The sequence below is a fragment of the Dreissena polymorpha genome, chromosome 9, assembly GCF_020536995.1.
Source record: "Dreissena polymorpha isolate Duluth1 chromosome 9, UMN_Dpol_1.0, whole genome shotgun sequence".
Lineage (NCBI taxonomy): Eukaryota > Metazoa > Mollusca > Bivalvia > Myida > Dreissenidae > Dreissena > Dreissena polymorpha.
The window spans coordinates 41,153,939-41,181,434 of NC_068363.1; the positions used below are offsets into that span (position 1 = coordinate 41,153,939).

The 27,496-nt window shown below is 33.0% G+C and overlaps 1 long non-coding RNA gene across 4 annotated transcripts in view; it reads right to left on the bottom strand.

Moving 5' to 3' along the window:
- Positions 1–24,962: 24,962 nt before the first annotated feature.
- LOC127846404 (uncharacterized) overlaps positions 24,963–27,496 on the bottom strand; it is a 50,851-nt gene continuing 48,317 nt past the window's right edge. Inside the window, exons 3-4 of one of the 4 annotated variants that reach the window (XR_008033495.1) lie at positions 25,588–26,466; positions 24,963–25,531 (exon numbers count right to left, since the gene is read on the bottom strand). This is a non-coding gene — a long non-coding RNA (uncharacterized LOC127846404). The remainder of the gene's footprint in view (positions 25,532–25,587; positions 26,467–27,496) is intronic. The other 3 variants (XR_008033497.1, XR_008033496.1, XR_008033498.1) reach the window with 3 other exon arrangements.

The following is a 27,496-nucleotide window of genomic DNA, read 5'->3' on the forward strand; positions in this document are numbered from 1 at the left end:
ACCCTCAGAGAAATGTGTGAAATCAGAACAAGTACCGATTTGCTCCAGAACAGTGTTAGGTCCGTTTTTATTCCTGTGCCACGTAAACCACCTGCCGTGCAGATGACTGGCTTAATTACAGATCTGCAACGTATTCAATTACCATGACATTCTCCAAAAGCACACAAATCAAGATGTCTAAGCTGAGGTTACTAGTACTGAGAGTTATGCCAGTAACTGAAACAAGTGGACTTGAAACTGTGGTGAGGGAGATTGGTAGAAGAATAACAAAAATTTTTACTCATTTTCAGCTGACATGCTCTACTTTGAAAATTTCAGAGTCCAACAGTTACTAAAAAGCTTGCGCAAGCTTGCATCCAAAAAAGCTTGTGCAAGTTTGCACAAGCTTGCGCAAGTTTGCACAAGCTTGCGCAAGCTTGCAGAATTTTGTATTAAAATACTTGTAAGCTGGCGCAAGCTTGCCGCTAGCTTGTACAATTATAATTTAGCTTCGAAAGCTTGCCGCGAGCTTCCCCCAAGCATTTATTTTGGTTAGGGATATTGCCAAGGAAATAAAAGTCCCCTACCTACACAGGATCCACCATTTTCAGCAATATTTTTAGTTTATTTGTTGCCATAGCAACCAGAATTATTGATGTAGGAACAAAATGAAATGACCTGCATAATCCCCATATTGCCATCTATGCATGTTTCAAGTTTCATGAAAAAATATGAAGAACTTTTAAAAATATCACAGGATCAACCATTTTCAGCAATATTTCTATAATTTATTTGTTGCCATAGCAACCAGAATTCTTGACGTAGGAACAAAATGAAATGACGTGCATAATCTCCATTTTGCCATCTATCCATTTTTCAAGTTTCATGAAAAAATATGAAGAACTTTTAAAGTTATCACAGGATCCACCATTTTCAGCAATATTTCTAGTCTATTTGTTGTCATAGCAACCAGAATTCTTTAGGTTGGAACAAAATGAAATGACGTGCATAATCTCTATATTTCCATCTGTCCATGTTTCAAGTTTCATGACAAAATATGAAGAACTTTTAAAGTTATCGCAGGATCCAGAAAAGTGTGACAGACTGACAAACACAGAGTGCAAACCATTTTGAAATCCCCTCCAATTTCACGGGAATTTAATTTCAAACCGATTTGTATTGTTTTCTACAAATTGAAAGTAAACACTTAGCATTATACTTGTGTCACACGGATAATTAAGAAATAAGTTTCATTTCAAATGCATTGTGCACAATGAGATAAAACATTTAAAACAGTTGATTTTAACCTAAACATATTTATAGATACATGTACATGTACATGAAATGTTAGGATCCCAAGTCTGTCAAAAAAATCAGTATAGACTCCATTTTAAGCACCTTGTAAGTTATGTTAATTGTATGCTTATTTTTTTGATTTTGCACATATACTTGTTGCCATTTAACCTGTTGTAATTAATTACATAAATATTTTTTTAATATACATGTAGGGTATTACTTGATAAATTAGGCCAGAATTTTTTAATAAAATGATTTTCGGACCCGCCGACTCCAATTTTTGACGAAACAAAAAAAAAAAGAAATTTAAATCTTTTTTTTTTCGGATGCCAAAAGGTGGCTTTTAAACCCGAAACGCTTGCCGGGTTTTAGAAAAAGTTCAAATGAGTTATATATCATCATAATAAACCCAGTTTTAATTACCCACATTTATACGCAAACCTCCTTCATCGTGTACATGTGCTGGAATTTACCAACAGCTACGCAATCATTGTTTGTGCAAGAAGTTGATGAACGCTACAACGCTTTCATCAGCAAAGTCTGCTAATTTCCCTACAATTATGCAACCGTCAAATAAAATCCTGAATGCAATCGATTTGTAAGTAAATATTTTATTATTTCTTTACAATTTTATAAAATTGATAGTATTAAAATAACTAAAAATATTATGAAAGCAATAAGAATAAAACGATTTTAATTTAACAGGTGCTCGAAATGCGAAAACCATTTACGCCTATCAACTTTAAACATTCCATATTTTACGCACAAATACGGTCATATTTTAGAGAATACAATTTTATGTGTTGTTTAATGTAGTTGTAGTGACGAATTTGTGCATATAATATGTGTTTTTTCGTTATTTTCAATGGGTACAAAACTTTGGTTTTGTTCCAAACTGGTTCGTACCAAAAGTTCAAAAATCGCAAAATCAACAGATTCTAAAACGATTTCAAACCATGAATGTCCAAATAAAATAGTCAAGTTTATGGGGGTTATTATCGGATTAACAGCTCCTTTATGACATTAAACTATCAATTATGTTATCCTGGGATAAACTGTCACAAAGATCAATAATTATAATGATTATTAGGGACGCTATTTCTTTAATCAATACCATGACAAAAACACATGTTAACTTGTTTCAACAGGCATTTGTGTTTAACAGTTCCATTAAATTAAAATGTTCTGGGAACGATATATTTTAATTAAGATACCAACTATTTCTGAAATCAAAAGTAGGTCCTTCACTCGATGTACTATGTTTCGGATATGTTAAAATTCGGACATATATAAAGATAGTGACATATATGTGTTGATTTGTTGTATATAGTTTGTACAAATATGTTTTGTGTTATTTCAGACAACAAGAATGGATGGTGGCAATTATCATGGGTATTTCTGTCAAGAAATAGATGTGAAAAAAATATTCATTTAATTGAACCTGGAAATCAACCACCCCAACTAACAGAAAACCTTTTAACAAAAGTTGTTGTTTTAGAATTTGTGAAATTTGATAATAAACAGTAGTTGATGTTTATCATGTCCAAATGACCAAATGTATAAACTGTTTAACAATTTTAATTGAGATGCTTTATTTTCTGATGTTTGATTTATTTTTCCTTTCAGATGATATATATTTGTGTGATTCTAGGTTTTAATAAATAATTCTGAAACATTTATGCAGCATACTGTTACATGATTGTTAACGTTATTATATTATGTTCGTTATCTGGTTTATCAAGTGGAAAAATGTTATTTATATAAAAATAAAGCTTTTAATATTAACCCTTCCTGTGCGGCGACCGGATTTATCCGGTCACGCAATTCTTAACCCGGCTCATGCGGCAACCGGATAAATCCGTCAAATCATACTCCATTTAATAATACTCCTCCTAGATAATCCAATGTTGTCCTTAATGTTCTTAAACATAATCAATTTCCTAAGTCTTTTCTCCAATCTCTTTTAATATCCTTGTATTTTTTATGTATATTTCTTGCAACAAAATAAATCTTTTGTTGTGGTTTAAATGTAACGATTTTTCCGCCATTTGGAACAAAAACAACAACTGGAAGTGGATTGGTTAATCTTTAAATTAATTAACGAATTTGAATGCCATGCTATTTATATTATATAATTTAAAATAAAAAAAGTGTTTCTATTCAATTTTGGTGATATTTGATCTTCTTGTTCATGAAAATTAATAGCTTTTGTTAAAATAAAACGAGATTACTTCCTGTCAAAATGGCGGCCGCATTAGATGGAGTTACAATTGTCAGCACATTTGTGCTTGGACAATACTTTTGTAGCAATGACATTTAAAATTAACGATGCAAAAGCATAGAATTTCTTGTGCTTTTTATGGATTTAAATTATTTACTTCGTAACCAAATGGATTATGACGAAATTTCCTTCTGCAAATGGTAGGTGAAAAAGTAGGTCATTATGTAAATTTGTGCATTCTACTTTCGTTTTGAATTGAAATTTGCAAATTTGTTTTAATGTTATATTAAAATATTAATGATTGTAGAAACGTTAATTTGGTATGAATAGTTAAAATGCACTTACAATTTTAATAAATAGAATTGTTGCTCAGTTAATAATTCCGGAAGTGATCTAACTAAATTAGTGAAAATATTTGTCGATTGTTGACATCGTTGTTGTTGTCATTTCAAACCGTATACTGTCATGTTCATTGAAATTTTCTAATAGTAGATATAAAAATATCATAATAAAATAAAGACATAAAAACCCAAAACATTTATGAAGTTGAAATTTTTACAAATGTCTGATTATTTAGACTTTTTTCAAGAACATTTTGCGGACGAAGACTCGGAGTTTTCAGACTCAGATTTTGAAAGGTTTGAGGAAGAGGATATTGTGGAAAGGGTGAGTTGCCATGTGTTAAACAATACTCATATGGGTCAAAAACAATTATTTGTACATAAGAACTTTATTTTTTAGTTTAGTAAACTACATATTTTTGTTTTGGTCATACACAACATTGCAAACATGAAAATATTAAATGCATGTTAGTTTTTTTTTCTTATTTCACATTACAACTTTTAACATGTGTTTCTGAAATCTGTGGAAAAAAAACAAAATGTTATTTATGGTATTTTTTATGCACATATTGTTATGTTTTTTATGCATATTTAGGTATGTTTCACTGGTAGGGGACCATATTGCTTGACAATAGTCTTGTTTAAGCTAGATAGCTGGTCCTAGAACCAGTACTTGGTGTCTTTGGTGGAGATCTAAAGAACGCTTCCTCAGTGGGGATCGAACCTCTCGATCGTTCTTTAAGTATTTGGTTGCGTAAAATTATTTGAAAGTCAATATGTCACAAAACTGATAAAGTGCCTTACAATACAAAAATGAATTCGAAGCAAACGACGTAAAAAAACTTAAGCATATTTTTGTACTTTTGCAGCAAGTTAATTGGCGATATCGAATGCGAGGAGATTGCTGTCGAGACGAACCGCTACGCTGATCAGCTAATCGCAGTGAAACAGCCATTGCTACCTTATTCAGGGTATAAGCTAACCAAATGTTAAAATCTGATCACATTATTAAGATTGTGGATTGAAAATATTATTATAATCAAAAAGGACTATTGAAATATTTGATCATCATCCCTTTCTCATTAAATTTATTTAAACACACTTTTTAATAACATTTGTATTGAATGCTAATGAATCTGAACCAAAACATGATTTACGATTTAGCGTTATCCTGTCGCAGTGAGTTATTTTATTTCTATGGAAGTTTAAATTATGTATGACAAACACACAATCGGAAATACTTTTTTACTGTTTTGATGCTTTAAAAAATGACAAGTCAAATGTGTTTTTGTATTCCACACTAAAATAACACATCCGACATGTTGTCATTAAAATCCAGAGTTTAAATGAAATTACGTTACATGAGATATGTATTTCATACTAAACGAGAGCGAAAGAGTCATAAAGTACAAAAAATAATGCACATGTTGAATTATGTTATAAATAAGAATTGAAATATTTATTTAGGTTTAAAAAATGGAAACCTATCACAGGTCGCGAGATCATGCGGTTCATAGCCATAATCATATCCATGGGCATCGTCAACCAGACCAACGTCACAGATTATTGGTCAAGACACAGTTTCTGGAAAGACTAACAGCCAGACATTTCCCTTCCAAGATCCCCAATGACGGAAAGTCAAAGTCTCTGCAATGTGTTATGTGCAATCCTGCAGTTGCACAGATGCCTGCCAGTCAGGGCCTTCCCAAAAAACGAAGACCAGGTCACGAAACTGCATTTAAATGTAGACAGTGTGATGTGTCACTGTGTATAGTCCCTTGTTTAGAGCTTTACCACACCATGCAGGATTACATACTGGCCTATAAAAGGTTACAAGCTGGAGCGTAGCTCACTGATGCATCAAAGCATCTCCCTGTCTGTGAATAAACCTTGAAAAGTATATTTTATAAATAAATGTACCAAAAGTTAATGTATTGAATTGCCATGATATGTATTTGTATTGCAAATTATGCTATTAACTATAGATGAGTCTTATACAAATTATATCATTGAAGTAGTACTATGATCGTAATACAAATGTACTTTTAAATTGTAGTATTTAGTAGATGTGTTGATTTGAAACATGGATAAATTTTAACTGCACAAACAAGTGCTATTTAACTTTAAAAAAGCCAAATGTTAGTAATATTATAGATAATTACAAAGCTGCCAAAGTGTGTGTTGGAAGTAAAATGTTGCCATTACAATTGTAATTTTTATTTTTCATGATTAATTATTTGGTGTCCTTTTATAATGCAATAGCAGGTAAGTATAACCAGGGCTTACCAGGCTGTCCCTTCAGACTTCATTTTATAATGTATTCAACCTTGTTGCTTGAAATTAGATTCTGTATAAATATATATATATATTTATAATATACATGATCGTGTTCAGAGAAAACTGGGCTTAATACATGTGTGTAAAGTGTCATCCCAGAGTAGCCTGTGCACAGGCTAATCAGGGTTGACACTTTCCATTTTTATGGTATTTTTAGTTTCAAGGAAGTCCCTCCTTACCGAAAATCAGTTCTAGGCGGAAAGTGTTGTTCCCTGATTAGCCTGTGCGGAGTGGACAAGCTGATCTGGGATGACACGTTAAGCAAATGCATTAAGCCCAGTTTTCTCAGAACGCAACTCATATATATATTTATATGCATATATTTCTATAACATATATATATATATATATATATATATATATATATATATATATATATATATATATATATATATTATATATATATATAAGAAACACCCACTTATTATGATTTGATAAGGGGAATTAAATTCAATTAGTAATAACAATGTGCTATTACACTATCACAGTTCTATGATATTATTTTTTCAATATTATTTGTAATATTGTTAAATTTATCAGTGTTTTATGAAATGTAAGTTTATATTTTTGTAAAAAAAACTTCAGTGTCTACTAAAATGTATTATAAAATCCACATTTCTATGTATATTTAAAAAAGAACATGCTCCATTTGATATAGGAATAACTAATTGTGTTTTTCATAACATTATTGATATGCTCAAATTTGAATAAAGACTTTAAAACTGCATTTGAAGTACAGACCATGGTTTATTTCAGAAAAGAAAGTTAAGTTATAAAGTTACTGTTTGTATATTGTTTTTTGTACATTTTTGGTGTAGAATCTGTTAGAAACTGACCATGTGAAGTGTTATCAAGATGATTTAAACACAAAAAAAACTGTTTTTTTATCGTTTTTTCTATGGTAACCATGGCAACAGATCAATCAAATATGTATACGGTATGATTATTGTCAAACAAAACGTGTGACCAGTTCACATGGCAAAATGTGTATTAATTGGACAGTTAAAACCAATGTAACATGTTATACAAATGAAGTAGGTCAATTTAGCATTATCAGGCCTTTTTCGGTGTAGAATCTGTTCACTATGTCATCTTTATCATGAAATGTCTTTAATATGTATTATCAATATCCAAACTTAACAAACTTACGAATGATATGTGGATGTATATATAGATGTCCTGTTAGAAATCAGATTGATACCGATGCAACATGTAATGCAAGTGAAGTAGGTCAATTAAGCATTATCAGGCCTAAACAAGTCAGCAATGGGATATATAACCTCATAAAACAATTCAGCACAGGAAGGGTTAAGACTTATGAAGGTACTTATTGTTATTTATGTATTAACATACTTCTCAGAGTAATAAAAATATAGTAAATGCCATTATTCATTAATGTAGTAAGGTTCCTTAAATGATTGTCCTTATTGATTAAGTTTGAATAACGGGCGGTTTTCACACCGAAATAAAGTGGCGACAACTTTTTTTGGGCCAGTGAAACCCCTGAAAAGCGTTTTATTATGCTATTTGTATTTGTCGGCGGTATTGATTTTTACTGGACAATAAACTATAAATGTTTCTTTTAAACCTCAATAGCTTCTTGGTTGTTTGTGGAGATAAAAGTATTAATGCAACATACATCATATTCCTTGTGAAAAAAAACATCAACAAATCACAAAAAAGTGTATTATAGACAGTGAAAAGATTGCATAACTTTTGAACTTATATCTATATAGTTAAGATATTTTTAAAATTCAAACTAATTTAAAAACTGCAAATCAAGACCTACAGTCTGATTATGATGATTTTGCACATCAACATGTTTGGAAAAAAATCACTGTGGTTGCTTAGTAAAAAGAACTTCATACCATAACATTTTTTAAAATGAGTGCATATTTGGTCACCCATCTTTTTTTCTTTTTTTTTCCGTCCTCCTACCCGACACTTTTAGAAAAAAAATCCGAAAATCATTTTAATAAAAAATGTTGGCTTAACGATTGAAATGACACAAACATTGAAAAAAAAAAGATACTCAATTCTGTAATAAATCACTGTTTACAGATTTGAATATATTTACTAACATAACATACCATACCATAACATCCGGATCCATAATATCTATCATTCAAAATATGATATTCAATTTTTATATCATGTATTGTTCTGTACAGTACTATATATCAGTGGGACAAAACATCCAATCCCTCCCTACACAAATATCAGTGGCACAAACTGGTAGTGGCATGAAACAATCACCACCTGTTTTGGACAGTACGTAAGTCATGTTTTGGCAGTCAGTTACACTAATCGCAGTTATCCTGAGCTAAAACCGAGTCAATACCAACATCATGGAATTCAGCAAGGCCTTTGACATGATCTCAAACAAGTGTTTGCTGCTGAAACTCTCCTGGATCTCAAACTTAATCACCCACAGAGAAATGTGTGAAATCAGAACAAGTACCGATTTGCTCCAGAACAGTGTTAGGTCCGTTTTTATTCCTGTGCCACGTAAACCACCTGCCATGCAGATGACTGGCTTAATTACAGATCTGCAATGTATTCAATTACCATGACATTCTCCAAAAGCACACAAATCAAGATGTCTAAGCTGAGGTTACTAGTACTGAGAGTTATGCCAGTAACTGAAACAAGTGGACTTGAAACTGTGGTGAGGGAGATTGGTAGAAGAATAACTTTAGGACTAATGATTGCAAAAATCATATTGCCAGTCTGAGATTTGAGCTTGCCAGTATGATGGTCCACAACTCTACCAACTGTGCTAGCCAAACCTTGTGATTAAATTTTAATTTAAAGACCAAAGTACAATTACATAAATATTGCATCTTCTTTTTTGTTGCCCATCAAAATGATGGGCACGCTAGCACCCCAGAAAACCCGATACCTTGCGGGTCGTGCAGGGTTGTCATTATTAACCGATTGCCGATCGAATTCATCGGTTAAAATCGCCAGAAAATCGATTGTTTTTCCCGAATCTTAAAAAATGCGATTGGAAGTTTTGATCACGCAAACCGACAACAATTGACGAGGAATAACTGTAGTATAGTAGAGCGAAGCCCGGTCATTCAGTCAGTCCATTAACTCCGCCTAAGAGCTACTGTTTTCAATGAATTTCTCAGCGAGTGGCCAATATTGATTTTTCCAGCTGTCAATCAAATTCTTCTTGGTAAGCACGTAAACCAATCAGCGCTCAGGCAGCCGAATACACGCCAGAATACACCCTGACCCCACGTGAAACTGTATCAAATAGCTGTACATTTCACAGATTATTACTTATCGTAGCTCAACGAATGTAGCACTGAAGAGCGTAATTAACTAGTTTTTTAGTGAGAGAAAAGATTTCCACATATTAAAAATGCTCTTCGATTTTCTACCAAAATAAAAGATATTAGCGACCTCTGCCCTACGAAGTTGTTATTCAGCATCTAGATATAAAAGTCCACGCTTTCCCCGAGGAAGAATGACGTGACGTTATAAATGAAGTCTAATTTTAGCATGATTTTCATCTGTACATGAAAAACACGAGAAATGTGTCTCTGTTGCTAGAATTTTCTTAATTTTCCGTGAATAATGAAATCTGAAAATGATTTCGGATAACACATTTAAGTATACGCATTTGAAAATACTTCAATTGAATAATGCATTTTGATATACAAATTGTCATAACGCATAATGTAATAAGTAGGTAAATAACGTGTTTTGAGATTGCCAAACTATGCATACATTATTATTATAGGTCTACATGCATGAATGACCTGACAAATTATATCACGATCCGGAATGAAAAGTACTCGGTAGAATTTAAAGAAAGACGCGTTTTAAATCTCAGAAATTCACTTTCACTTTCTCAAACTTTTTTGAAAGGAGGTACACGTAAAAGTTTAGATCGAGTCGTTGATTCGTCGTAACTACTAAATATAAACGGTTCTCAGTGCTCTCAAATCGCGTCACGTGATTCACACATGTTCAATGGGAATTCCCCAATCCCACAATTCAATTTGTATATGCACTTGCGTTAAATTGCGGACGACATTCATCATCAATATTGGCCATAATTTGGTTTTGAAAAAAAGAAATCGTAATAATACTGGATTATCGGGTAATGGATATGGAACATGCAATGATCTATCAATATAACATGTTTTTACATTGTACAGTATACTAAAAATGTGAAAAATCTTAAAATTGTCTATTCTTTCTAGACCTCATTTTTACTTTTTATGCTCTGAGAATAGCAGTTTTTTGTCCCTAAAATGTCTAGAATTCGTTTGCGGTCGGGGGGCTTTGCCCCCTGACCCCCCAACCAGGGCCTTGCCCTGGACCTTGACCCCGGCCGAATCGGTTACTATTCCAAAAACATCCTTTGTTTACAATCATAATGACAACCCTGGTCGTGTAATACCATAGGGGACAGTGCTGTGCATTTTGGCATTAACTTACATAGGTAAGTAAATTGGTAAAATTATTTTTTTCAAAGTCCAATTTGAAACAACTGTGTATTAACACATTGATAACAAAGGTATTGGCCTACATGTAGAAACAAGATGCGTTTGTGAAACACAATGTCCCCCTATATGACGTTTGACCTTGAAGGATGACCTTGACCTTGACCCTTCACCACTCAAAATGTGCAGCTCCATGAGATACACATGCATTTCAAATATAAAATTGCTAGCTTCAATATTGCAGAAGTGACATTACATGAGCAATTTTGACCCATATATTTGACCTTGAAGGATGACCTTGACCTTTCACCACTCAAAATGCGCAGCTCCATGAGATACACATGCATGCCAAATATCAAGTTGCTATCTTCAATATTGCAAAAGTATTCATAAAATAAGCGATTTGGGCCACATATATTTGACCTCTGACCATGAAGAATGACCTTGACCTTGACCTTTCACCACTCAAAATGTGCAGCTCCATGAGATACACATGCATGCCAAATATCAAGTTGCTATCTTGAATATTGAAATACTGCAAAAGTGTACATTAAATTAGCGATTTTGACCCATATATTTGACCTTTGACCTTGAAGGATGACCTTGACCTTTCACCACTCAAAATGTGCAGCTCCATGAGATACATATGCATGCCAAATATCAAGTTGCTATCTTCAATATTGCAAAAGTTATTGCAAATGTTAAAGTTGGCGCAAACAGACCAACAGACCAACCAACCAACCAACAGACAGGGCAGAAACAATATGTCCCCCACTACTATAGTGGGGGACATAAAAATCCTGACAAATTTTCTTTACAAATGAGCGAAATGTGGCTCCCTGAAGTAGAAGATCGGGCAAAACAGGCCATGTTCAGGCATTTAGGGGAGAAAAAACTGCTTTAATTTGCAAGCCACTACCATTATTAAAGGATTTATACAAACTTTCACATGTCTGCCATAACCTCTCAGCAGGGTTTCTCCAGAAAACAATTTATTGTGGAGAAATTCGCGTTTTTAATGACCGTGCTGGGAGAACATTGATACCATCTGGGGAAGACCAGGAAACCATATGTGGGCAGTGACTTTATAATTCTTTTTCAGCCATTTTGTTGCAATTTCTTTGCTTTGTAGAGGCCTACAGTCAGTGTATGTGGGCACATATGCATTCAAGTGTACTTTTAATGCCTTATAAATGATAAATAGTGCCTTTTCAACATTCTCGAGTTTTATTTCTTTTTACCAACACTATTTTGGAAAATATAAAGAAAGACTTGACTGCTTTGTCGCTTACATTACTTGGTTAGGTACATAAAAATTATGTCTTAATAAGTGTATATGGGGTTTTTATGTAAAATATTTATGTGGCGTGTTCTGAGACTTTTTGTGCTAATTCGGCAAGTGTCATAATGAGAAAAACTCATTTGAAATGAAGTCGCTAAACTTGCGCTTAATTTTGTTTAGATTGCCTTAAGTCTTCTGTGATTTTACTGTTAAGCGTATTTAAGTAACATAAATATCGACACAGACTGGCCTTGGAAAGAATTGTCTATCAAACAAAATAATAGTTAATTTTGACCTTTTAATTTCAGTGAGCTGACTTGTTACTCCCCTTTTAACGAATTTAGCCATTGCTAGTTTATAGCCGCAAACAAGACTTCAACACATGACGTTGATACCGATTTTATACATTTAACCACACAAAGCACAGACTGGCATTGTAAAGAATTGTCTATCAAACAAAATAATAGTTGATTTTGACCTTTTAATTTCAATGAGCTGACTTGTTACTCACCTTTTAACGAATTTGGCCATTGCTAGTTTATAGCCGCAAACAAGACTTCAACACATGACGTTGATACCGATTTTATACATTTAACCAAACAAAGTACAGTTGATTAAAAGAATAACACTTACCTTGTTCACAGACAAGTTTAATCATTGTTATGAATTCTTGAAGGATACTTGCTTGAAAACTTTACGGATAAGTTATTAAATTATTAAACATTTAGTCAATTGTTGAAACATAATGTTTTTGTTATTTTAAGTGTTTAAATGTTAACGTAATTCCCTATGTGTTCGATAACTGGTTCGTCCACCATATTGTCAATAATAACCGCAAGGGGAGTTAGACAGCATAGACAGATATATAAATCTGACATTCTTGAGAAGAAGTTTGATAAGTTATTAATACCACACCACCAGAAAACACTAAGCATGTTTGCTAAATGCATGTGATATATTAAGAGGATGAAATGGAACACTGTGCAAAAGCAACTTTTCCTGTCTATCCCACTTGCAGATGTAATAATGCAAGTTGCCAACCAAAATGGGACTTATAAAAGCTCATATTACAGCTAGTTGCTGTAACAAATTTACAATCACAAGCAGTCTTTGATTTTGTGCAATGACAATGATAGATTTTAGAGTAACAATTGCTCTCATGTTGATATAATATGTTTGAATGTTGAAGAAATTTTACCTATACTCACTTTATTACAGTATGCATTTTTAATAATTTATATTCCATTCCACCTGTGATCATAAAGGTATGTTTTGCGCATAATTCCTTGATGCATCTACATATGAGGTTTTTAGAACCCAGGAAGGGCCAATGTAATGTTTCTTTATCAGAGAACACAGTGACCTTTGACCTAATGGCCAAATAATGTAGTTTGATAATGTAAAACTCATTTAGGTCAGGTGTATCTACATAGGAAGTCTGAAGATTGCAGATGGAAGCATTTTTGTTCTGAAGACAACATTAAATTTTTCTTTTAGAGGTTGAAGTGACATTGACATTTGACCTTGTGATCTGACACTGGATTTGACCTGTTAAACTCATTGAGGTGCATCAATATATGAATTTTTAAGGCTGTAGGTGGAAGCACTTCTATTATACAGTCTATGATAAAGTTTTCTATAAGAGATTTAAGTGACCTTGACCTATGACCTAGTGACCTAAAAGACGGTGGGGTGCATACATAAAGCTAGTAAGGTTGCATCAACATATGAAGTTTTAATGTTGTATGTTCATTTGTTCAAAAAAAATTCATAAAAATAAATCTGGCGAACAAACGGACAAAAAATCGGGACGGACGTAACATACTGGGACAGGGATAGTCGGGACAAACTGATTCCTATATAGCTATAGAGCCCCCCAAACAGACTTTGTGGCGGTATAATAATGTGTGGGGGTGGGGGCAACACTAGCATTGTGATAGCTTTTTTACATATCTAAAGTGGACATTGAATAACCACATTATATATAAGACAAAGGATTCACGATTCTAAAATGATGTTGGATGAAAGCCAAATAATATCATTGAATGTATTAAAAAGCATTAAAAGTACATTTGTATGCATATGTGCCCACATACACTTACTATAGGCCTCTACAAAGCAAAGAAATTGCATTAAAATAACTGAAAATTAGGTTTTTTGTCACGAAAAAGAATTATAAAGTCACTGCCCACATATGGTTTCCTGGTCTTTGGTCATTAAAAACGCAAATTTCTCAACAATAAATAGTTTTCTGGAGAAACCCTGCTGAGAGGTTATGGCAGACATGTGAAAGTTTGTATAAATCCTTTAATAATGGTAGTGGCTTGCAAATTAAAGCAGTTTTTTCTCCCCTAAATGCCTGAACATGGCCCGTTTTGCCCGATCTTCTACTTCAGGGAGCCACATTTCCCTCATTGTTTTAAGAAAATTTGTCAGGATTTTTTCTACATGTAGGCCAATACATTTGTTATCAATGTTAATACACAGTTGTTTCAAATTGGACTTTGAAAAATTTATTTTTTCCAATTTACTTACCCTATGTTAGTTCATGTCAAAATGCACAGCACTGTCCCCTATGATATTACACGACCCGCAAGGTATCGGGTTTCCTGGGGTGGCTAGACTAGCTTTCTAATCAAAGATAGGAGAGCATTGAAGGGGGGGGGGGAGGGGAAGAGAAAAGCGGAAAAAACCAATACCACTCTTACTAAATGATCAATAAAACCATTATTTTGTTATATAAATCAAAATAATAAAAAGTTATTAAAAGAAAAATGTTTTATCTTTCTATTCATATAAAATTCATTTTATTATTATTTCAGGATGATAAGTAAATATGTTGTTAATTGAACAAACTCAGGGCAGAAATATCGCTATCGCGTTATGCCGACTTTCGGACTACTTGCATAAACATGTGTGTGTTTACAATTCAAATGCGGATATTCTACACATCATGAATATTTATGAGATTGACATCATCTTGTTCACGACTGAATGAACTTTACTACAATGCATTCATAATTCACATAGGTACACCCAACGCCGAGAAAATAGTACCCGACTTTGACGATGAATAAAATTACTTCCGATGGACCGAACAAAATTTTGAACATAGTTGTAAAAACTAGAAAGTCTAACTTAAATTTTGATACCAAATTTATTTTCCGCAAATGAAAATTAGGTACCAGCATCTTTAAACAAAGACGCGCATTTATACAATTCAACCTCGATTGACCTCTGCAGAGGGAGGCGCCATTTTTGTTTTGCTTCGCTAATCGTTATCGTTTGTGACAATCTGAATTTATTAAACCATACTCGCTTAAACTCTACAGAAAACAAAAGAAAAGGTTTGTTATGATCATTTTCGATATTATATGGTTTGAATTATGTTTAAATAATATTTTATTAATATTAAAACCAGCTTTTCGCATTGATGGCAATGTTTGCTTTTTTGACACGAAAAACACGCGTAATAATTAAGTTATTTCAGTCCCGTGAGATGCATACCTCTAATAAACGCATTGAAATGGTTGATAATAACAAATTGAATCGAAATATATCAATAACTGCGTTTTTCTATAAGTATTTACGTAAAATAATGGATTGTTTGAATTGGGTACGAACTTAAAATTTTATTAATCTTGCTCGTACCATTTTTCGAGATTTTGCAAAGATGTCAAATATTGAAGGATAATGACAAAAATGATGTTTTATATGTATTTTATTTGTAAAAATATATATTTTAGTATGTTTTGTTATTTTTTTTAGTGTGTCTGGCTGTGATAAAGGTGTAAGAGTATCCAGGTGCCTTCTGCAAGGATGTGGGACTTTGCTGCAACTCCATCATAAGACATAACCAAGCAATTTGAAAAAATCCAGTACATTGACAAATGAAATTGTCGTTGAAATATTCAACCGATAAAAATGATGCAAATCAGAAGATATGGAAAGTTGTTTTTTTGACGACTTTCAGACTATAAATATTATAGAGAATGACTTGAAACATGCAGAACAAAATTCCACCTCATCATGCTGTATACAATTATCCACCATGTAGTTGCCATCATTCCTCCTGATATTCTTCTTGTTCCTGTCGACTACTGATCCATACTCATGATAACTCATCAGTAACCAATGCTTTAGACACATACAAACCTGAATAGACAAATAAATTCCTATTATACCCAAGAACAGTCAAACAATTGAATTCCCTCCCTCCCCATAATGCCATATACCCGGTACATGAGGCAGCCACAGTAGAAGTTTTTAAAATCCTTACTCCAGTGGCTGTCATTGTACCACTTATCCATCTGGAGACACATACAATGTAAATAATTTTGAATTAACACCCAACTGAGCACCTTTGTACAGTTTGTTCACCCCTTAACCTTTTTGCCACCCTCTATTTAGAAGGAGTGCTGTATCAGAAGAAGACTACATAACTGTAAAATCGTAACAACTGCTACCCTGGGTGTGTTGTAAAAAAAGAAGGCAATGAAATGAAAGTGAATTTCATGACAGCATGTAGACAAAAAGGAGTGTTTGTTTTGTCAGTGCGAGAAGATATCCAAAGTGTAAAATTTGAGTTAATTCTAGACTGGATGGTTCCTGATTGTTTGAAGAGTGAAACTGGAAGACAATGGCCGGCTGTTTTCCAAACATGAGAAATATCAAGCATCATACGAACTGTACAAAAAGGACCTACTTTGAGAAATTGTGTATAGTTTAAATGTATTGAAATGTTTTATTGAATTTTCCCTTTTGTACACACTTGACATTATTGCAGTTAGTTTGTTGAATGTGGTAAAACTTAGTTAAGTTATTAAAGATTTTTATGCTTTCAACGAATATATTGTGGTGTTATGCTCCTCGACATAAAAATATATAAAATTGGCACCTTTTAAATCAAAATTAGGGTACTATATCAATTTCTAATCAACAAATCAATGCTTTTATTGAAATCTACAGGAAAAATGCCATTAGTATGCCAAATTTCAATATGATACCATGTACAGAAAAAAAATACAGAAAAAAGAAGCCAAATAATGTTATAGAAAGCGGGTCCGCGAATCGACACAAAATGTGAACGCTTTTAATAGGCATAATTTTCCCCAAAATGGCATTTTTTCCGAAGATTCAAATTACCATAACTTTGGATGTAGTAGAGATAAATTAATAATTCAAACTGATCTGAGCAGTTAGAGCTGCAACGATTCACCAACAGCTCGATTCGATTTCGATTTCAGACACTCCAATACCGATTTTTTCGATTTGATTCATATTCAAACCTAGTTTTATCATATATTCACTCCTATGCCTCAAAATTAACATTTCTGTTCAAATGTGATTTCAATAAAACACATAAAAAAGAAAGCAAATTAGGAATTTTAATATAAAAACTTCTGACTAGAAGATTGTGTTGATTACACAAAAATATAAAAAATAAATACCGGTAAATAATCATAAGAACGTATCTGGAATCAGTTGAATGGTAGTACTATCACATAATACTTTTACCCAAAACCGCAATAAGCATGACTACCATTGTGACAGGGAGACGGAAAACTTCAACGGGCGAGGCATGGTCAGGGGTGATTACCCAAAAAAAAAGGTAAGGGTTAGGGTTAGGGGTCGGGTTAGGGTTGGGTTTAGGCTAACCCTAACCCGACCCCTAACCCTCTAACCCCCCCGTTGCGCAATACCATGCCTCGCCCGTTGTAGTTTTTCGTCTCCCATTGTGACATGACAGCATCACCTGTTACCTGTAGGACAAATCACATTCTCTAATAAACTTAACAAAATTCCAACAGAAATAGAACTACTTTTCTGGCTTGCGACTTCAGTAATTGCACCTGTGCGACCTCTTAGTCTTGCCAAATCAACGTTATGTTTGCTTTTGACATGTTGCATTAGATTAGTGGTTGAGCCGGACTTTGCGTACGCCACATCCGTGAAGCACAGTTTACACTTTGCTTTATCGGTAGGGCTACCATCCCGAAACCCAAAATACTGCCACACTTTTGATTTTAGCTTCTTAGGCGCATCTGAAAATTTCAATTTGTCGGCAACAACTTGTTCAGTCATTTTGACGCTTTTTCCGAAAGTAGACCGTAACGCGCTTAATGATTGGATGACTTAAGTAATAAGCAACCAATCTGGCGGGTCGTAATTACAGGTTAACATAAAACCTTCACCTTCCCGTATCAATAGTCAGAATACAGCGTGCTTTACGTATCTATGTATATATATGTATATATGTTAAAGAATCGAATCGAATTTGGTAGGTTTGGTATCGTAATCGAATCGAAGCATTTCGAATCGCTTTTCGATGAATCGGATCGAATCGTTGCAGCTCTATGAGCAGTATTAAATGAGATCTTTAATATTATATCAAAACATTTAAGATTTCTGTGAGTTGAATTTTTTGTCGGGGTTGCTAATATTAGCTGTTATAGAGTCACTCAAACCACCACATCACAGTAAGAATTCAGACATGTGGTAGAAATATTGCATCTCAAAGGCTTTAACATTGCACCCAAGAAAACATGTTTTTTTTTATAAACAAGACTATTGCCAAGCAAATAAAAGTCCCCTACCTACACAGGATCAACAATTTTGAGCAATATTTGTAGTTTATTTGTTGCCATAGCAGGGTTGGCATATTGACCGGTCAATTGACCAGTCGCCAAATTATCGATCGCTCCGCCCACATAGTCACGTGGTCTAGTGATTAGAAAACTCCGACAAGCAGATCGCAATTATAGCGGATTACGTGAGGGAAATTCTATATTTGTAATGATGTATTATGCTCTTTTCTATAATATAAATTATTTAAGCCGCGCACTAAACTAAACTGCTTTGTAAAACGTTAATACAATCATAATTACTTTAGAGAAATGGCGTAATCAAAATAAATGAGTTAACGGCAGACTGACTATCAGAAACGTTTCTTATACATATTATATAGATGAAAAATCCGTTGTAAAAATGAGCATTTATTTCATATTGATTTTGAACTTGTATTCAACCGTCTGACAGTGAACCCGGTGGCTATTCATATATAATTTTGAAAATATTTTTATTAAATGCAAATGACATATCCATATCATGATGGCTTTTTTGTTTATTAAAAATGCTTAGATCTTTGTTTTATTGTGTTATTTTTAAAAAGACACCAATTTTTTTTATTTAGATATAAATTAAATTTTGATTGTAACCATAATTTAATACAGGCCTAATTTCGTGGTTTCATTAACAGATAGTCTAATATGCATTTTATTTCATTTATGTTTAATGCGAACCTGTTACATTTCACTATCAAAAAATGAAATGTTGGTATTACGGTGCTGTTCACGAACATTCGAATTGAATACATTTTGCATATTATGCATTTGCTTATTTATAACAAGATGGCCCTTATATGTTTATTGCAATTTTCACATTTCTCCCCGTGTCAATATATGTTGTATAAGAAATGTTGTTGTTGTATTATAAGCCGTACATTTTACACTTGAAGTCGCTTTAAGCTGGCTAAGCCGCGTTGAAATCACCTTTTTGTTGTTTTTACTTTAGTTAAAACAATATTTAAGTTAACAATTTATAATGATTTCCCTTGTTTATGATCCACAGAAAATAAATATAAAATTGGAAATCATTTAAGTAATTAAATAGTTTTCTTTTCTTGTGTACAGTACCTAACAATGCCTTAATGTTCCTTCATTCTGAGATCCACGCAACATACTGTTATTTATTAATCATCGACAATTACGCTGAGATAAATAAGCACGTGTGGCAATTATTGTGTTGCCCAAACTGCTTAATAATATTGTGCATCAAACGGTATAACACGTTTTATAGAACATACACCTGGTGTGGTTAAACTATTTATTGTGTTTGTTTTCTCATTACTCGTTCATAAGTATAAGAAATAAAGATAAAATAATAACCTTTTATAAAGTATGTATAGCATCTACAATTTTGAATAATGATCAAACAGTAATGATATGCATTTGATATAAAATCTGTGTAAACTCTTAAAAATTACGTCCATTCCATATGTACAACACACTTTGTTTGTCGGACAAAATGGCGGCCAGATAAGCGTTGCTGAGGGGTGTGTGAAAAATCGATATCTGATTGGCTAATCGAAAAATGTGGGCAGTGCGATCGATACTTTGGCGACTGGTCAATTGAGTATTGACCGGGCCGGCGGTCAATACCCGGTTGAAACCGTTCAATACTGGTCATTACTGGTCAATACTGGTCGATTGAAAATTGTAGCATTTAAACATTACAAAGGAGCCATTTTATATTAAATCAATAATTATTCTGTAATTTATAAACTTTTTTCTGAGTTATTTATTCTAAAAAAAATCTTTAAAGCTGTAAAAAGTTACTTCTTTATTATTTATGGAAACAGCCTCAAATACATAAGGACTAAGGCAATATCTTTATCTCAGTGTATCACATCTGTTACCAAAGTATTATTACTATTGTAGGTACCATAGCATTTCACTTATCTATTGATATATCTATTTGATAAGCAGATGGACAAACAGAACTCTTGTGTATTCTAGGGTTATAAATCTAGCCTCTTAGTTGGTAATAAAATGCATGCAGTGTTATGTCTCTAATATTGACAATTAAGCAAATCTGCCCTTAGGCAATTTCATATCACTCACACAAGAAGATTACATTGTACTTGCTATTAATTTAATAGTTACTTCTAACTTGTTTCCTTTCTGTATTAAGAGGGTTTTTTTCCCTTTCATATTAAAAAGTTCAATTGGTATTCAAATGAATAAACAATCAAAGTTCTTGATATTGCCAACAAATAATGTTTTCCAATTGTGGGTCTACTCTTCTTTTCAATTATTTTTTCTTTTGATAATTATTTCTTATTATGTTTTTTATTCTTATATCAATAAAAATTAAAGTTTTTTTCACTTTTTTGTTCAAAAAGTATTTAAAGAAATCAATGCAAAAATACATGACAAGTAAGGATTGTGTCAAAAAGGTGCCATTTAAGGCCCTATTATCAGTTTTGGGTGCCCCAACCTGTATAGGTGAGAAGACTGTTAGAAGACTGTGGGGACAGTGGGGTATGAGGAACAACTCATACACAGTAATTGACAGGTTCTTGTTGAATCAAGCACAGAATTATCTGAGCATCATAATTCATTAGAATTGAAAACAAGATGTGTTTGTGAAACACAATGTCCCCCTATATGATGTTTGACATTGTAGGATGACCTTGACTTTGTGAAGGATGACCTTGACCTTGACCTTTCACCACTCAAAATGTGCAGCTCCATGAGATACACATGCATGCCAAATATCAAGTTGCTATCTTCAATATTGCAAAAGTATTCATAAAATAAGTGATTTGGGCCACATATATTTGACCTCTGACCTTGAAGGATGACCTTGACCTTGACCTTTCACCACTCAAAATGAGCAGCTCCATGAGATGCACACGCATGCCAAATATCAAGTTGCTATCTTCAATATTGCAAAAGTATTTATAAAATAAGCGATTTGGGCCACATGTATTTGACCTCTGACCTTGAAGGATGACCTTGACCTTTTACCACTGAAAATGTGCAGCTCCATGAGATACACATGCATGCCAAATATCAAGTTGCTATCTTAAATATTGCGAAAGTATTCATAAAATGAGCAATTTTGGCCACATATATTTGACCTCTGACCTTGAAGGATGACCTTGACCTTGAACTTTCACCACTCAAAATGTGCAGCTTCATGAGATACACATGCATGCCAAATATGAAGTTGCTATCTTCAATATAACAAAAGTTATTGCAAAATGTTAAAGTTGGCGCAAACAGACCAACAGACAGACCAACAGACAGGGCAAAAACAATATGTCCCCCACTACTATAGTGGGGACATAAAAACTTCTCTTTTCTGTAAAACAGAAGAATCCAGCGAAACAGAAGCAACAATAAAGTAAATAACAAAAATGTCGGCCTTTGTATAACGCATCCGGAATAAGAGTGATTTCTGGGTAATATCCCGTTTTGGTTATACGGCTACACGGCACTATGTGACCGTTCTGACCTGACCTGAGGGTTCATGAAAAGTGTGGGATTCTTTGGACAGAAAGTTTCCGGATAAATTACGATCCTTCGGAGTAAGTAGCAATTAGATAGCAGGTAACGTAATTAAGCTATTAAAATAGTGGGTATTAACAGGGGTCTAGCTAGGCTCAAAATTACGGGAGAAGTCACTTCTCCCTACAGCCAAAATAGGGAGAATTGGTAACATCTTTGGGAGAAATGGTACATTTGCGTCATATATCTTAGTTTTATGTATATTTTGCAGCAACTTAACGGGTAAGTGGTTTCTGTTCAGCTTGCAATCAACTCTTCACTTGTTTTATACAATAAGACTTGTTTTATACAATAAGACATGTTAAGTGTATAAAACCAACATTTTTGTTATTTTATTAATTTTTGAATATGATTGTACTTTTAATTATTTTTTCCTGAACAGGTGTATCAAATAAACTTCAATTGTAACAAGCCAGTAATGTTTAGAATCTTTTTACTTCCTTGTTAATTTTAATCAATTCAACATTAAATCAAATTTATATTTTGTTACAAATATTTGTTTTAAATTTAAAATTCATTTAAAATCTCATTTTACAGTAGAGATTCCAAATCTGACCTGTGAATGAGCCCCATATGTATTGCCAGTGCTAGGTTACATCTTCTCATTTGATCATTTCTTAGTATTGTTTTAATGGGCCATTTAACATTGCTGAATCATAGTTATTGGTAGCCAGCACAATGCAATTAATCAAGGCATCATCTATTAAAAATTTCAAGAAGTGTAATAGCTCCAGACTGTTCTTTTGAATGTTCAACTTTGCATGACCTCTAAATGGGGCAACTTATGGCTGAGAATCCTCCTTTGTCCGATTCTCCACATCAAATTGATTTTAATCAGTCAATTTCTGGCACAAAGTAAATCATTAAAAGGAGGAGAAGTCACTTTGCCTTCATGAAATTAATGTGCGAAGTTAAGATTAATTTGGCGAAAAAAATCGCCCACTTCGCCCACTCCTGAGACCCCTGATTAATAGCTTAAGACATTATTGGCAACATGTCTGTTTAATTTATATTATCAATATTGTTTAATTAGCCATGGAATATAAACTAAAATTGGGGGTAAAGTTCAATCGACCAGTATTGACCAGTAATGACCACTTCGGGAGTATTGACCGGGGCGGTTTTAACCGGTAAAAACCGCCGGTTAAAACTTGGTGCCAACCCTGTGCCATAGCAACCAGAATTTTTGATGTAGGAACAAAATGAAATGACCTGCGTAATCCCCATATTGCCATCTATCCATGTTTCAAGTTTCATGAAAAAATATGAAGAACTTTTTAAAATATCGCAGGATCCACCATTTTCAGCAATATTTCTAATCTATTTGTTGCCATAGCAACCAGAATTCTTGACGTAGGAACAAAATGAAATGACGTGCATAATCTCCATATTGCCATCTATCCATTTTTCAAGTTTCATGAAAAAATATGAAGAACTTTAAAGTTATCACAGGATCCACCATTGTCAGCAATATTTCTAGTCTATTTGTTGCCATAGCAACCAGAATTCTTTAGGTTGGAACAAAATGAAATGACGTGCATAATCTCTATATTTCCTTCTGTCCATGTTTCAAGTTTCATGACAAAATATAAAGAACTTTTAAAGTTATCGCACAGTGTTTTTTTTTATGGAAATTTCGGGGCCGATATTCAGCCCCATTCCCCTCAAAAAAGAGTATATATTTTTTCCCCATTTTGTAAAAAAAATCCCCTCCAGAAGTAAATAAAAATAAAAAATATTTTTTTTATTTTTTTTAGAAAGAACTGTTTCATAATCATGACAAATATATCTCAAATTTATTTCATAAATAACTAACAAAGTATATAACTATAATTAATATGATTTTCAATTAATATAAAGTGTTATATTAAATTAGATAAGTTTTTTCCAATTCAGTGGACTATTCACATGAATTGCATTTTTCTCCCAAAACGGCTAGGAAAAGGCCTGATGTATCTATATTGTGTCAATATTTGTTGATAAAAACATTCCAATTTGGTCCATTTTATTGATAAAAAATGCTCAAATTTGCCATTTAATTTATTTAAAAAAAACTCAATTCGACTCAAAATGGCTAAGAAAACTGAGACTGTGCATGAAGGCTAACTGTCTGAAACTAATGTTGAAAAAATCATTGATATATATTTCAGAAAAAGGACAATGACATTCTGCTGTTAATATAATATTTATACAAACATGTGTATTCATATAATAAATATTATTACATATAAAGAGTGAATTTTTAATTTTCCCCTTTTCCTAAAAAACGACGCATTTTTTCTCCTTTGGACGGGCCCCGCCGCAATTCCCCTATAAGTGAAAAAAAAAAACGCTGGCGCAGGATCCAGAAAAGTGTGACAGACTGACAAACACACAGAGCGCAAACCATTTTAAAATCCCCTCCGGTTTCACCGGAATTTAATTTCAAACCGATTCGTATTGTTTTACTACAAATTGAAAGTAAACACTTTGCATTATACTTGTGTCTCACGGATAATTAAGAAGTAAGTTTCATTTCAAATGCATAGTAATATATGTGCACAATGAGATAAACATTTAAAACAGTTGATTTTAACCTAAACATATTTATAGATACATGAAATATTAGGATCCCATGTTTAATAAGTCTGTCAAAAAACATCAGTAGAGACCCCAATTAAAGCTAACTGTAAGTTATGTTAATTGTATGCTTATTTTTCTATTTTGCACACATACTTGTCGCCATTTAACCTGTTGTAATTAATTACATAAATATTTATAGACATGTAGGGTATTACCTGATAAATTAACGATTCAAATGACACAAACAATCAAAAGTAAAAACATATAGAAACACAATTTTGTAATAAATCACTTTTTACAGATTTGAATATATTTACTAACATAACATACCATACCATAACATCCATAATATCCATCATTCATGATGAAATGAAATGACGTGCATAATCTCCATATTGTTTCACTGGTAGGGGACTAATTAAAATATGGTGTTATTTGTTCGTAGGTCAATTTTGCTTGTTTGTATTTTCCTATTATGTTTGGCTGTGACAAGAAAATGCCAGTATGTTTAGAGCAGAGCTCTCTTCACTCAACATGTTTGTAGTACTAGTACAACAAGTTATTGCCTATTTGGCTGTAGTCAATTTTACTTACAATTTTCTTTAACATGTCAAGGTTTCCTTCTTCTTAGTTTTATTGTTGTAGGCTGTATCCCCTAAAATTAATAACTTAATCACGCAATGTCCCCTTAACTAATCTTAAATTGGGTCTTTGACAAATTTATACCAAAGAACTAAAAGTAATATTATTTCTGTATATCAGTGCTGCATCTCAGATTGGTAAAAAAAGAACAGCTTTTGCCAAACTTGCAAATTTAATGTGAAAGGTTGCATGGCAGATTGTAAGTTAGTCAGTCATGAAACAGGTCCTTTAAGTTTTCAGCTCCTTTACTTAATACAATATTCAAATTGTAAGCACCTCCATCAAATCATCAAATTGTAAGCACCTCCATCAAATCATCAAATTGTAAGCACCTCCATCAAATATTCAAATTGTAAGCACCTCCATCAAATATTCAAATTGTAAGCACCTCCATCAAATATTCAAATTGTAAGCACCTCCATCAAATATTCAAATTGTAAGCACCTCCCTCTTCCATTTCTTCATTCCTTTTCAAAGAATTGATCAATACAAATTTTATTTTCAGTTACTCTAATCAAGATAATCAAGATTTGGTCTAATGAATTACCCTTTAAATTCAAATAAGATGTCATATTTGTCAAGCAAAAGTTCTAATAACTGAAGATAACTTACCAAAGACGATAGTCCAATAATAATTTATCCAGAATTATTACATAACCATCATCACAACCTCAACACCTAACACCAGCACTTTTTGCACATGGAACTATTAACAACACTTTTTAGTAACTTATCACTCATTACATGTATGTATACTAAGTCATGGAACATTTATAACACTTCACATTATGTTGAAACACTGTGCCTAATTTGCTTCCTTCATATTCTGTAAATCTTCCACTGAACTGTAATATCCGTTCTTTGTTCAGATTAGAAGAGTTTTCAATTTTCTTTGATGTCTTCATCCCATTCAATTTCTTTAAGTTTCAATATTTTTTCAGCATACTAATTGCTAGAAAAATGAGCACTTGAAATGACTGTGTGGAATATACCATTATTGTTGTTTTATAATCATGATGATCTGCACCAAATAATACCACATTTTGCAAAACTTTCACTTGTAAATTAAAATATATGTTTGATATCATTTCCAGTTTCATGTGCAACAATCCTCATACTTTCAGTGATTTGACATTCGATGCCCTTCATTGCTTGCAGTTTCCTAACAGACAATGCCAGGTTTTCAATTAAAAGTGACAACTCCTCTGCGACTGAAAAATATTATCGGTTATTACCATTCAATCATCCAAAATCATCATCATTAAACATTCCATGAATTTAAAATTAGATCACAAGATTGTCATAAACATAACAGTATCAGGAGAAAAAGCCCATGAAATTACTCTCAGCTATTTTTCTTTGAAGAATTACTTTTCTAAATAAGCTTTATTACTTGATTTAATCAATGCATCTAAATAATGCCTTGACAAAGATGAACAGCATTAAAATAGTTTTGACTTATAAGATAACCAGTGCTACTTAATTATATCAAAGCACTGAAGGCACTGAATTTGTTCGCTATTGCATAATCTTAGAAGCAACTCAGTTTTCAAACTTATGTTATAACTTTTTATATCGCAAGTTTGAAATGAACACAACCCATTCAAATTTTAAAGATTGTGTCCTAAAGCACAGGTGGAGATGTGTGTGACTGTTTATCCTCATATTTATGTTATAGAGATAACTTAGAGAAAACTAGAGCTTTGTCACAGACGTGACGTATACCCCCAAGTGCCGCATTGACACAGACTATTTTTCATGCTGTCTTCACAAAACAAGAGAATCCAATTTATGGCGATTTTTAAGAATTATAATGCCATTATCATTTATGGCCATTTCGACCTTTGAACTCTTGAATTCTTTCGCATGACATGCCGTCCAAATTTATGGCCATTTTTTTACTTTTGAACTCCGAGTGTGACCTAGACCTTGGAGTTATCGACGTAATTTTTTCGCATGACACATCGTCCAATGATTGTGAACAAATGTACCAGGTATTTTTAAAATCTCACAATTAATGACATAGTTTTGGCCCTGACAAGATCATTTATGGCCATTTTTGACCTTTGAACTCACAGTGTGACCTTGACGTTGCAGATATAAACGTAATTCTTTCGCGCCACACACCGTCCAATAATGGTGAACAAATGTGCCAAATGATTTTAAAATCTCACAATGAACAACATAGTTATGGCCCAGACAAGCTCATTTATGGCCATTTTTGACCTTTGAACTCAAAGT